Below are 13,343 nucleotides of genomic sequence, written 5' to 3' on the forward strand. Positions count from 1 at the left end.
ATTTGGAAACAATCTAAGATGAAGTGATTGCAAAAGAATATTTGTGAGAGCCGTTCAAAAATATGGTTCTTTTGGAGACTGTTCCTTGACATCACAAAATTGTTAGGGGAATGGAGTACTATTGTTTATTCCTTTTTTTTTTTTTTTAAGATTTTATTTATTCATGAGAGACACACACAGAGAGAGAGAGAGGCAGAGACACAGGCAGAAGGAGAAGCAGGTTCCATGCAGGGAAACCAATGTGGGACTCGATCCTAGGTCCCCAGGATCACGCCCTGGGTGAAAGCCGAAGGTGGCCCTAAACCACTGAGCCAACTGGGCTGCCCCCATTGTTTATTTCTATTTGCAGTGGAAAATCCTGCAAGAAATACACTAAAAGTCTAAAACTTTGTTATTTGGGGGTAATGGATTTAATGGGAGATTTTAATTTCTTACAGTTCACTGCATTTTTTGAAACTCTACAATTTTTTTCCATTTCTATTCTAAAGCAAGAGAGAGAAATATGACTGGTTACCAGCTTAAGACAATTTCAATCTCTCAAACTAAGAGAACTCTAATTTACAAAGTATTTAAACTACCTTATTTACTTCTTGCTATCGAGATTTTATAAATGGATCCGGAAAGGGGGATTTTTCTCCTTTGTTTCTCTATGCACATCTGTATTTTTTTACAAGCATGCATTACTTTTGAAAATAAAATATAAGCTATTAAAATTTGCATCTTAAAAAGTATTTTTAAAAAATTTTTCTACAGAGACAGAAGAAACAAAGCAAAGCCAAATATATATATGTATAAACATTAAAGTTTATGGTTGGGCTTGGGTATACTACACCTAGAAGGTAGGTATTTATATCAGGGCTCTGTTTCTGTGAGGTTCAAGGGCACCAAACGGGCATTATAAATATTAATAAAAACTTCAAAAGCTAAACCACATTTTTATGGAGTCAGGAGCATAAACTGAAAGAATTAATTTGAGAGGGAAAAGGTGGTGTTTTTCTATGGTTGTTTTGTTTTGCTTTTGCCGAGAAATCCCGTAGTTCCAATTCTGTCACAAAAAGGAAAACTATATAGCTTGTTGTTTTGAAAATGGGAGATGCTCCAGTGTATGTCAGGCCACCGACAAACATGCAGAGGGTCAAGAATATTGTCTTCAGAGGAAAATTTATATCTAAATGTCTAGTTACTGATCTGGCCCCCAGGCTGTTGCAGGAGTCGGGTCATCTATTAGGTGACCCAACTATGCTTGTACGTATGTGCTTTCTAAAACGTGACCCCAAATCTGAAGAATGTGAAGGGCAGAAACATAACTGCATAACTGGCCTCTTGAAAATAAAAACCAAATTGAACAAGCAGAAAGGATGGGCACTTGTAAGACGAGGCTGCCGGACGGCGGGCGAGCTCAAGGGGGCAATGATGACAGGGGGGAGCCCTGCAGTCGCGCCTCCCAGCCAGGCTGTGCTCCCTTTATGGGCCTGAGAGCTGCTGCATTAAAGTTTAATCATCGTAAAACTGTGTTCTATTTACATAGCGCCTTTCATCCCAAGAATTTGGAGGACTTTGTAGACATTCTCGCATTTATCTTCACATCACCCGCTGAAAAGCAAGTTGGAGCAAGTGTTATCTTCCTCTCACAGGCCCAGGAACCAACCAACGCAGGCAAACAGGTCTTCCGTGTCCCCTGGTGAGATGGGACTTAAGGAGAGGAGGGTTGTGTGTCTTTGTTGCTGCTCAGAAGGAGCCAGGCTAGGGCACGTTCACCGTTGAACTCTGCCTTCCAATTCAAGAGGAATCTTGTTGATGATTAGGGTATTGACATTAGCAGGCCAGACAAGCAAAGGGCTAAGGGGCGTGGGAAAAGTCCCATTGCCCACCGAACGTGAAGACGATGTCTCCTGGACCACCAGACACCAGAAATTCCACTAACAGAGGGTCCTCTCTTGAAGTTACAACATTGCAATCTCAAAAGTCCCCTGTAAAGTGTCAATACCTCTAGAGGTATCCTACATTTAGCCACTTGTAGATAATAGCATTGCAATATTAATTAATTTATTCAATTTATCTTAATTATATTGTTGGCTGAATCCTGAGTCTCGAAGGAACAAAACATAAGGTAAATATATTTTGGTAGAAGGAGTATAGGTTATGTTTTATATACTGGAGTCCGTTTTTGGAAAGAAGCTACATATTAATTATATTGATTAATTAGAAAAAATAGACCTGGACCATTTCTGATGGAAGCAGAAGCATATAAGAGAGGAGACAGTCCCAGTTTAAGTCCCGCCTGACCAACCAGCAGCCAGCCCTTCAGCAAGCAAGCCAATCCCAGTAAGCCTGCGTGTCTCTTGTGTTAAGTGAGAACAACTGTGCAGTAGCTTGCCTTGGATCCCCTCAAAGGCAGATCTGGAGTCAAGGGTCCGAGCAAGTGTGGGTGATAATCCCAGGGAGCACTACAAGGGAATGGGGAAGTGTGAGGAAGAAGGAGCTTCAGGGAGGGCTTCCCCCTGCAGCCAGGTGCTTTCTGCCCCTTGGAGGATGCTCCTCGAGACTGTGAGAACCTGCCTCAGCATTGTCCCTCCAAGGGGAGAGGAAGTCGGGGGATTGATGCGGGAACTCCCATACCTCAAAGGTTGAGGGTCACAGCTGGGCCAGTGACACATGGGTACTTCCAGACTATCCCCTGACTGGGCTGAGCATCCTCCCATGAGGCCGGAGCACACCCAGGCAGAGGGACACAGCTGTCATGCAGGAGAGCAACCCGCCTACACGAGACCTCCCTGGGTAGGCCAGGAGGGAGAGGGCCGCCAACGGTATCTACTACGCACCTAGAGCTGCTTCGTACAGTTGTTGAGGGAAGTCGCTCAGGACCATGTGACTAAGGTCCTTACCATAAGGTTGGGCACGTAATAAAGAGCCAAAAAATGGTCATTGTGATTGTTACCATAACTACTTTAAAAAAAATTCTTTTTTATGTTTACATTAAGGTTACTGGACCTCCTGTTACTGTCATAGTGGAGGGCCCAGGGAGTCAGGGACCAGCCAGAAGCCCCGGGATCAGGTCTGGAAAGCCCTGGAAATTGAGTGAAAAATCATCCAAGTGTGGAGGTACAAACTGCATGTCCTCCAGAGTCCTGCCGGGTTGCTCCTGAGGAGCACTGGGGGGGTCAGCCCAGCCAGGGCCACCGAGGGAGCCACGAGGAAGAGAGGGAAGGCTACATGTCCTGGCTCCGGCCTCCCAAGACACGAGCTCACCCTCGAGGTGGAAAAACCCCAGTTCCTCCCCAGGACAAGAGCTATCTGACTGAGAAGGAACCCGCAGGAAATCCCTCTGGTTTAGCCTGGGCTCCATGGCAGCTCCCCTCAAGTTTCGCTTCGACTTGAGGCCCAACTCAACAGGCGTGAATCCCCACAAGTGGACTCCCAGGGCAGGCCACCGATGGTGAAGAGAGCGGCCGGCCTTTGCCGAGCAGCCGGGCCTGTGCGTCCAGCAGATGCTCCACGGCTCTTTTGGCAGAGGAGGAACATAATGGAGTGAGGTGAGCTCCTGTCTGCAGGCGCAGCGGCTCACGCTGGCTGCATGCATCACGGTCCCCTTTGTGCAGCCGTGTGCTTTTACCACCCTTGGATCTGGAACACGGCTTACAAAAGGAAACAGTTTTGTTTGGCAGGTGGGAAATCATTGCAATTGTGCTATTTTTCTGTTTACTCAAATAAATATAAAGATGCTTTTATTTTCCACAAAGAATTGTTATCGCTATTTGAATCTATGTTGCTTCAAAAACAAACATCTTACTTTTAGTATCAGAGCAGAGCATTCTGTTCCTCAGAGAAGTGATATTCTTTAGTAGGCTGGTGGGAAACCTGTAGAATACTGAAAGGAGAGGACAAATTCCAGAATAAACCACATGGAACCTTTGTTTTCTGAGCTCTAACGACTACGATCGGTCCCTACCGTAGGATGGACCTCAAATGACTGGAACATGATGGATTGGCCCAAAGGACAAGGTCAGGTGCTCCAGCCCCTCCTTAGCCCCTCAGCTGACCTCAGCCCCTCCTTAGCCCCTCAGCTGACCTGGACAAGATCTCAAAGAGGCTCGTGCATCAGGCAGTGGATTCACCTGTGGTTTCCTTCTACCATCCCCACTATGCGAGTCCCAACTCCTACGGGGTGTCCCATGTACCCGCTGTCTGTGTCCTTGCCCGGCCAAGTCTCTCTGGGACTCCTTCTACTCCGATTTTGTTTTTATCCTTCCAGTCTGTAAAACTGATGCTGACATCTATCACAAATGCAGATAAGCCAACGTGCTCTTGTTATTGGCTGGCCTGTCTCTTGTCTCTTGAGTCTGAGTCATCGTCACCATCGCCCTCACAAAGCTTGTATGTGTTATCCTGCGTCGTTCTCAAAACACAACAAGGGAGATCGCATTAGCCCCATTTTATGAAGGAGGAATCCGCCACTTAGAAAGATGGAGTAACCGACCAAGCTATTATTGTACAGCTAGACAAGGGACAAATGGCAGAAGCAGCCCAGTCTCCGCCTCCATAGCCTGTGTTCTAACCCACCATGGAGGTGGGTCACCTGGGTGGCTCAGCGGTTGAGCGTCTGTCTTTGGTTCAGGGCGTGATCCCGGGGTTCTGGGATCGAGTCCTGCATCGGGCTCCCTGTGAGGAGCCTGCTTCTCCCTCTGCCTCTGTTTCTCATGAATAAATAAAATCTTTTAAAAAATAATTTAAAAAAATAAACCACCATAGACTCTACTTTCTCCCATCTGATCATGTGTGGGCTCCTGGGGGCCTTCTGAGGCCAGCACCATATGCACCATATGCAGATTTTCTAGCAATAAACTCTACAATCATCACGCCTTTTGTGTGTGACACACGACACGTTCATGAAGCCCCATCCATGTGCATTCTTTTGTTGAATTCGAATGGCAACGACCATGATAGGGATCAGTCAGGCAAAACCCTGCCTTCTCTGCTTAAAAAAGAAAACTTGAAATTCCGCATTCCCTAGCCATAAGAACAGCCAATAAACTATATTGCCTTGGCTTTATTCTTTTTTTCCTCTCCCTTCCAGCTACGTCTCCACCACACACCGTGCCCACCTTTTCCCCTATTTTGCCTCTATAGAAACAGAATGTTGTTTCCTCTGCAAAAAGCATTCCCCTGATGGAGTTACATGCAAGTATCAATGGAGGGATAAATGTCCCACGGTTGAAACCTAGTTAGAATGTCCTCATCTGCAAAATTTATAACTCAGCAGCAAGAATTTTCCCTTTGCAGAAACTGGGGCGTAATCAAGTCTTTCAATGGAGGGCAGAAAAGGGAAATTACAGAAAATCAGTTCAATATTTTTGAGGTGTGAAATGGAGATAAAGGAAATGTTCTTGCCACTCTTTTGTGGGCAGAGATAGGATCCATTTTTTCCTCTTTAAGGCCAAGACTTTTCCGCAGTTCTTGGTGTGACCTTGCCGCGTCATTCCGTGGTCTAATCCTGTTTCCCCTGAGTAACTATAGAATCACACGCTGGCCAAGAGTTCGGTGCAAGCACTGAACGACTCAGCCCACCGTCACAGTGACACTGCCACTCGCTAGCATGACCTAAAGCAAGCTCTTTAATAGGCTTCCTAAGTCCATTTCACATCTGTAGAATGGGCATAATCAATCCACCTCAAAAGATTGTTAACAAGGATTAAATACAAATGCAAAGCACTTAGTGCCTGATAGAAAGTCCTTAGCAAATTGGAGTTGCTAATATGCATGATATTATTTTTAGTATCACTTTAAAGGCCCTTTTTGCTCAGGAGATTTAAATATCCTGCAATCTTGTGATAACAAATATCAATACAGATGGTAAGTTATAGCAATCACAGTAAATAAGACTCTGTGATGTGACATAATAAAAGACACCCAGATCTCAATGTCTTCACACAGTCAAGTTTTATTTCTCACTAATGGCAGATCCCTAAGGTAGGTGCTCCCGGTTCAACGCACCCCTGGGTTGTTTGTTCTTCTCCAAGTGGTGATCCAGAGATCCAGGCTTCTACTGCCCTGGGGCTTCTTGCCTCTCTCTCAGGCCTTCTAGTATTGCCTTTCAGCCACCCAGGGGAGGAGAGAGAGAAAGAGAGAAGTCCACGTGATATGTCTAATGGCCACCCACTTTCTGGGGTCCCACGGTCGGTGACATGAGTCCATCTGGACACAGAGGGCTGCAAGTGCTGCTGATCTGTGAGCCCAGGAAGGAGAGGAGAACCAGTTATGGGTGACCATTGTCAGAAGGGATGGGCGTGAGAATCACTTCATTTCTAATTTTGGTACCACTAGGACCTATATTTTGGAGGCCTGGCCACTTGATGTTAAAAACATTTAAGCAGAAATCAAGAATGTGGTGCTCAGAAGCAAACCTGAAGGGAATAGAGGCTCGATTTTGATGTTCCTCTCGCTTACCTCTCCTCTGCTCCCCCTTCTTAATCAGTGTCTTTCTGTCTTCTAGCCTCCCAGACCCCCAGCATAGGGCCCCCAAGCAGGGCTGTCTCTTCTAGAACTGCTTCATATTTTTCAGACAATGATGTCCATTAAAATATGCCTTATTTCCTCAGAGCCATATTGTCTGATAGGTGACAGCTAATTAATCTGATAAAGTAATTCATGCAGCTAGAATAATGGTTATTGTGGGAATTGTGTTAGTAGGCCCAAGTAACCTGTATTTTTAATAAGTTCCTTCTAGAGACAATGCCTTAACCCAAATAAATCGCTCTAATGGTGAGAACGGTTCAAACGTGAGAATCTCAGCCATCATGGTAGCTCCAAGAGGACACATGTGGGGTAGGGGCACCTCTGATAGAAACGGTGGACCTCTGAACTTTGTTCCCTTTTACTTAGCACTGTTTTAATTGGGGTGGTGAATTGTACATCTGTAAAACGTTTTGATAGCACGTTGAATCATTTAGTCAGGAAGGGTTCTTAGAAAAGCACTACATCTCCAGGAAAGAGTTTTATACAGCTACACAAGATTCCTGAAATCATTTACTGTCCTTCCTAAATATGGAAATCCAGTTCCCAGGATGAGTAGTAAAATGCAATGACTCCATAGGGGTCATAGTAATCATGGTAATTGTGTTCACAAATTAAAGTCCCTCATTGACTATTGATTGGGAAAGAATCACGTTAGATCTACTTCTTTCCAAATCCAGGGTGTCGTGAGGTTTTTGTTTCGTGTGTTTTACTTTGTTCTGTTTGTTTCTTGGATGCCTGCAAAAGCAAAGGTTTTTGCTGTGAATGTCAAAGAACCCCAGGCCCCTTCGGTGTGAATTGTTTCCTTGTGAGTAGGTTCATAAATGAGCAATTTTTGGCTTCTGCATGCTGTGAAGAAGAGAGCTGCTCTTTCTGGTGTCATAAGGTGAGAGATAGACCTTTGCAGGCTCGTTCAGGGTACGAGGCCCACCCACAACTCCTGTAAGGAACCAGAAACAAGGAGCAGGAGAAAGAGCCAGACGTTGCAGCTGGAGTCGCTGTGCAGGGAACCACCATTCTCAGGAGTGCCCAAGGGCCCTGAGTCCTGGGGACTGCCCCTGAGGTTGGCCCCCACATTCAGTGTCCTTTCCCTTCCTCCATTCTTCTTGAACCCACTGGAGGGCTGAACTATTCAGTCACCCAGTGAGTTAGGGATAACCACCCCCATGCTAGAGATTGCAAAACTAGAAGACAGAGAAAGATACAAATTTCCCACCATACATGTAATGAGGCTCCTGAGGACCTAGTCTTTGATCTCCTTACCAAGCCGGCCTTCTTGATCTGCTCTCAGTGGGCAGCAAAAGGAAAACTCATTCCCACGACAGCATTACTGAGGAGGGGAGAAATGTGGCAGATAAATCTGAGTTCAGATCTGGCCTGGCCCCACACTGGCCACATAACTTTGCAAAGTCCTCTATGGCCTCCACCTTGGTCTCCCCTTCTTTTTTTTTTTTTCCAATTTTATTTATTTATTTATTTACTTATGATAGTCATAAGAGAGAGAGAGAGAGAGAGAGAGGCAGAGACACAGGCAGAGGGAGAAGCAGGCTCCATGCACCGGGAGCCCGATGTGGGATTCGATCCCGGGTCTCCAGGATCGTGCCCTGGGCCAAAGGCAGGCGCCAAACCGCTGCGCCACCCAGGGATCCCTGGTCTCCCCTTCTTAGAATGAGAGTCACGGGAATGGCACGGGGTGATTGTGAGGAGCATGTGAGCTGACATGTGCCAGACGGACATCTCGAAAGCACTGGCACTAGAACCATTAATAACTGATGATGATACTTTATATATAAATATATACACACATATATAATATTTATGTATTTTATATATGAATATTTATATATTATATATACTTTATGCATTTATTTTATTTATACATGAGTATTTATATATTTCTTTATTCTATGTACATAAAATATATATTTATATATATAAAATATACGCTTTTTTAAAAAGATTTATTTATTTATTCATTAGAGACAGAGAGAGAGGCAGAGACACAGGCAGAGAAGCAGGTTCCTTGTAGGGAGCCCGATGTAGGACTCGAACCCGGGACTCTGGGATCACGCCCTGAGCCAAAGGCAGATGCTCAACCTCCTGAGCCACCCAGGCATCCCATATACATATTTTTTTAAGTTTACTAGACCCCTCCTGAATTTAGTGCCCTGGGCTGGAGGCTGAAATCCAAGAAATAGGATATGTCTCTGCCTTTAATAGGTTTACAAATCTAGTTGGAAAGACAGGCTCTATGAAATAGCAAGAGTATATTTTCAATGCTAACTAAATGAAATATAAAATCAGTACAATCAGAAAGAAGAAGTGGCAGTAATAAGGAGGAAGTGTCCGGGTAAGTCCGCTGGCTTTGGTAGACAGTTTGGTACAGCCGCCACAAGAGAAGAATAGGGAAAGCACGTCACCCACACTAGGGAAGTGGCCTGAGCAGTGACAGTAAGGCTTGCATATTTAACAAGAAATCTCAAGTTAACACAAATGGTTGGCTCTTTGATTCCAGACTCAATTAAGAAAGACACTCAGATTGCATTTTGAAAGTCACTCTCTGATACTCTGCGAACGATGCAAAGATCTAGCACCTGACCTAAAAGCCCAGCCCTGCCGCACAAGATCAATTAATGTGTGGAACTTTGTGTGGAGAGGTGGTATGAGGGGTCAGATGACTTGGCTTGCACTTCAAAGGCCCCCACATCATCCAGATAAAACTAAGATAGCTGCCCACAGTGAGGGGGTAATGTCAAGCTCTTATTTCTTTTCACAGGTGTTGGCAAGACAGATTAGAACTCTCTACAATGGTATTTTCCATCCCTTCCCTCAGAGAACTATGGCCGACTCTTACCGTTCAACAGAGATTCCCAGTGGGAGAGCCGACCTCTGTGTGTGCTCACACTTACACCGAAGCTCTATCTGGAGCAAGCAGTGTGTCTCCGTGGGTATGTGCATCACTGGGGCATCTTATTAAAATGTAGCTTTCGGTTCAGTGAGTCTAAGTGAGGTCTGAGATTCCGCATTTCTAACAGGCTCCCAGGTAAGGCCAAAGCTCTTGCTCCACAAACCACATTGAGAGGTACAGTTGGATAACTCCCAGGTGATTTGGGTATTATGTTCATAGGGTTGAGACCGGGTAACTCCCCTCCCCCCTCCGCCAGGTTCCTGAGGTCCTGCTCAGATGTGCTGGTATACAGGCACTCTATTCTGCTTTCCCAGGGGAGGCTTGCCATGGCCGGGAGATGTCCCTTAGGGGTCTGTTAGCTTGTGACTAGAACACCTGAGACCCCACGGACACCTATTCCCAGACCACTTAGATGTGAAGTCATGGAAACCTCTGCCGTGTTCATAGAACGCTCTACGTGTGGAGGTCAGGAGACTCTCCCAGGCCCCATAAATCTAAAACCCAAGGTGGAAACTTCCTGCTGAAGAATTCAGTAGTTCAGGGCAGAGTGAGAGAAGGCAAGAGAGACAGCAGGAGCTCAGAATCCCCTCATCCTGGGGACTTTGAGTGCTGCTTGGAGTACCACTGCTTATGATATGGGGCAGATCATGGTGAGGCCTGCTAGCCATCAGGACAGAGCTCTGGGAGTGAAATGTTCCCACAGCTTCCAAGTTCTAAGAGAGTAGTACTTGCTTTTCCCACTGACACGGTGACACACTGATCTGCCAGTTGCCTGCTGCCCACCGTCAGCGTGGGTCACAGTCACTGAGGGCCTGCAGGTAGCGCTGCTTTGGTCCAGACCCCCCCTCCTATGCCCATAACTCTGAAACTACATGACATCTTAACCTTTATAAGAATTTCTTCAAGACAGCATTTAAAAACACCCAAATCTTTCTTGACCTTTACATTTTAGCAGAGTTTTTTTTTTTTTCTTAAATTGATGTTACAATAATTTTTTTAAGCTGTGGCATTTTTAAAGCTACTTCAAGAGGAACTTCACTTTCCCTTACCCATCCTATTTGAGACCAATCATTAATCATGAACGGAAGGCACCAAGGCCTCAAACCCAGCTTTATTATGTTTTCGTGTTTGTGACATTTTCTTTCTATCAGCCAGTGGGAAGTCCCTACCATTTTCGTTTATTATCTACAAGTTGTAGAATTTGTTTTCCAGGTCCCATTGCTTTCCACATCCTCCTCTGACATGGCCCAAAGAGCCAGGAGAGAGCCTCCAGACTGGTGTTTGCAGAGAACGGCTTAGGGATATCATCTCTAACTCTGTAAAAGGCAAGTCTATTTTGTCTTAGGCAAAACAGACCTTTCTGCCTGTCAATGAACAACTTAAGTGTCACATTCCAATCTTTTCTTTCCTCTTCATCAGGGCAACTCTTATGGAAGGAATATGCATGATGGACCCATAATTTCATTAGGGTTTAGGTCAGAGGTCACAAAAACCTGAGCATCCACAGGCCATGGGGCCCTCAGTTCTGCATGCCTATACTCAGAGCTGAGTAGAGCTGCTCCTTGTAAACCAGGGGTTCTTAACCTGGAGTTCATGGATGTAGCTATATGTATAGAATTCAGAAAGCTGTGAACTCAGATGGGGAAAATTTTACATTTTACAGTAAAATTTACATTTTACTAATGTCTAACTAAAATTTAGCATTTTATTCAGTTATGAATATAGGCAAGAAACTACTGTGGTGTTAGCTGTGCCTAAACTGTGTCACCAACAGAAATCACAGTTTTTTGGGTTTTGGTTTTCTTAAGATTTATTTATTTATTTTAGAGAGAGAGAGTAGTAGACGAGGGGCAGAGGGGGAGAGAGAAGGAGAATCAAGCAGACACCCCACTGAGTGAGTACAGAGCCCAACATGGGGCTCTATCTCACAATCCTGAGATCATGACGTGAGCTGAAATCAAGAGTCAGCTGATTAACCGACTGAGCCACCCAGATAACCCAAAAATCACAGATGTTTTTACATCACATTACAGTGGTTGAAGATATGTTGAAAAATTACTTATACTCACTTATAGTTGAAAATATGGTAGTTATTGGTCTGGCTGCTAGATAGTCTTAATGCATTAATAAAGAAGTACATATATTACCATATCACACATTTGTGTGTCTTTTTTAATACTTTGATAATTATATTTTTATGTAATTGGTTTCCTTTGAAATTCTATGTATTTTATGTTATGCATAAATCATTATTCTGAGAAGGGTCCAGAGGCTTCACCAGATGCCAAAGGCACATGTAAAGAATGGGTAAGAGCCCTCTGTTAGATTTCGTAGTTTACCCAAATTCCTGAGTGTCCATGTCATTCATTTTTGTAACATCCCTAATGCTTGTAGGATTTTCAGTTGACTTGCTTAAGTTGAGTGATCTTTCAGACCACTTTTTCTTTGCATTAGGAGATGTGTGCTATTATCACAGGTGATATCATGGTTATCATTCATTTTATCATTCATTTATTTAAAATATCCCTAATGACCTTGATTAAGCTTTCTGCCAACTACTGTAAAAGATTATCAAATGAATAACACATTGTCCTTGCCTCCAAGATCTTGACTCTAATAACAAGTTTATAATGCCTATAAACTCCCTCTTAAATTATAAGCATCCTGTGCTGTTATTCCCATCAATAGCAAGATCTGTACCTGAATAGCAAAGACACCCTATTCAAGTTTATGCTTGGTGTTGTCCAGGGACAGAAATGTTTCTTTTTCATCTTCTTCCAGAAATTATGAGGACTTTCATCCAACAGCCATTTATTAAGTACCAATGGGATGAATAGACAAGGGAGCTCAATGACTCTAGATGACTCCAGAATTTCTAATTTGAGTCTCCAAATGGAGAATGCTACATTTCAACAAGAAATAGAATATGTGTGAGGGGAGAGGGGAGATCAATACTGTGGGGGAAGGAAATTGTTGAGTTTTGAACTTGGTGAATTTGAGGCTATAGGATTATAATTGGATATATGGACCTAAAACATATGAAAAAGTCTAGGTTAAAAATCTAAATATGAAAGTCATCAGTTGTATGGGTGGTAAGTAAAACCACTGGCAAGGATGAGTTTACTCTTTTAACATGAAAACATGCATTCTTTGAGAATTTTCAAGTAGATCAAGACAATGATGCTATATAATAAATAACCTCCTAACCCTTCCCTCTACCAAACAATACAAAATAAATTCACAACTATGAAATCTCTATACAAAAAATCACACTCTCAATATTACTTGAAGAAAATCCTGAGTGCTAAAAGTGCCAAAAAAAAAAAAAAAATTGTGAGTAAAGAGAAAAAGAAACAAATTCCATGCCCTTCTGCCCCTTTATTTTCCCACCAGAGAGTTTGGCTATAACCAAAGGCAGACCAATAAAAATTGCTAGGAATCCAGAGGAGGGACATAGGCAAGAGGACCTTAGGGAAAGTTGGAGAGTGCACCAGAAAGATTAAATACAGCAGGTCTTTAGGAAGGGGATTTCAAAGTATGTGCCTTTTAAAAAGGTAGACAGCTACTCAAAGAGCCAGACACACAATTTAAAGACACAGTTGAAATAGCAAGTGTGATTTAAAGCTATGTGTCTCAAACACATAGCTTCTAGGAGGGGGGTTAAAAAGAAGAAGGAAGCAGTGTCCTTTAGGAATTTAGGTGATGAAGCAGAAAAGAAGAAAAAGGTAGGGTCCTGAAAGGGAAAAAAAAAAAAAATCAACAAAATTGGTGGACTCATAACCCCTCCCCCAACACCAAAACAAACAAAAACCTGCCGAAGTACCTGAATTTTACAGGACCAACAGTAAAGAGTGTCATTTAACTAGGAACCATGAAAACCATTCCAATATCATAAAAATGAAAGACAGAACAATAAACTCCAAAA

This window comes from Vulpes lagopus, chromosome 3, assembly GCF_018345385.1.
Source record: "Vulpes lagopus strain Blue_001 chromosome 3, ASM1834538v1, whole genome shotgun sequence".
NCBI classification, from domain to species: domain Eukaryota; kingdom Metazoa; phylum Chordata; class Mammalia; order Carnivora; family Canidae; genus Vulpes; species Vulpes lagopus.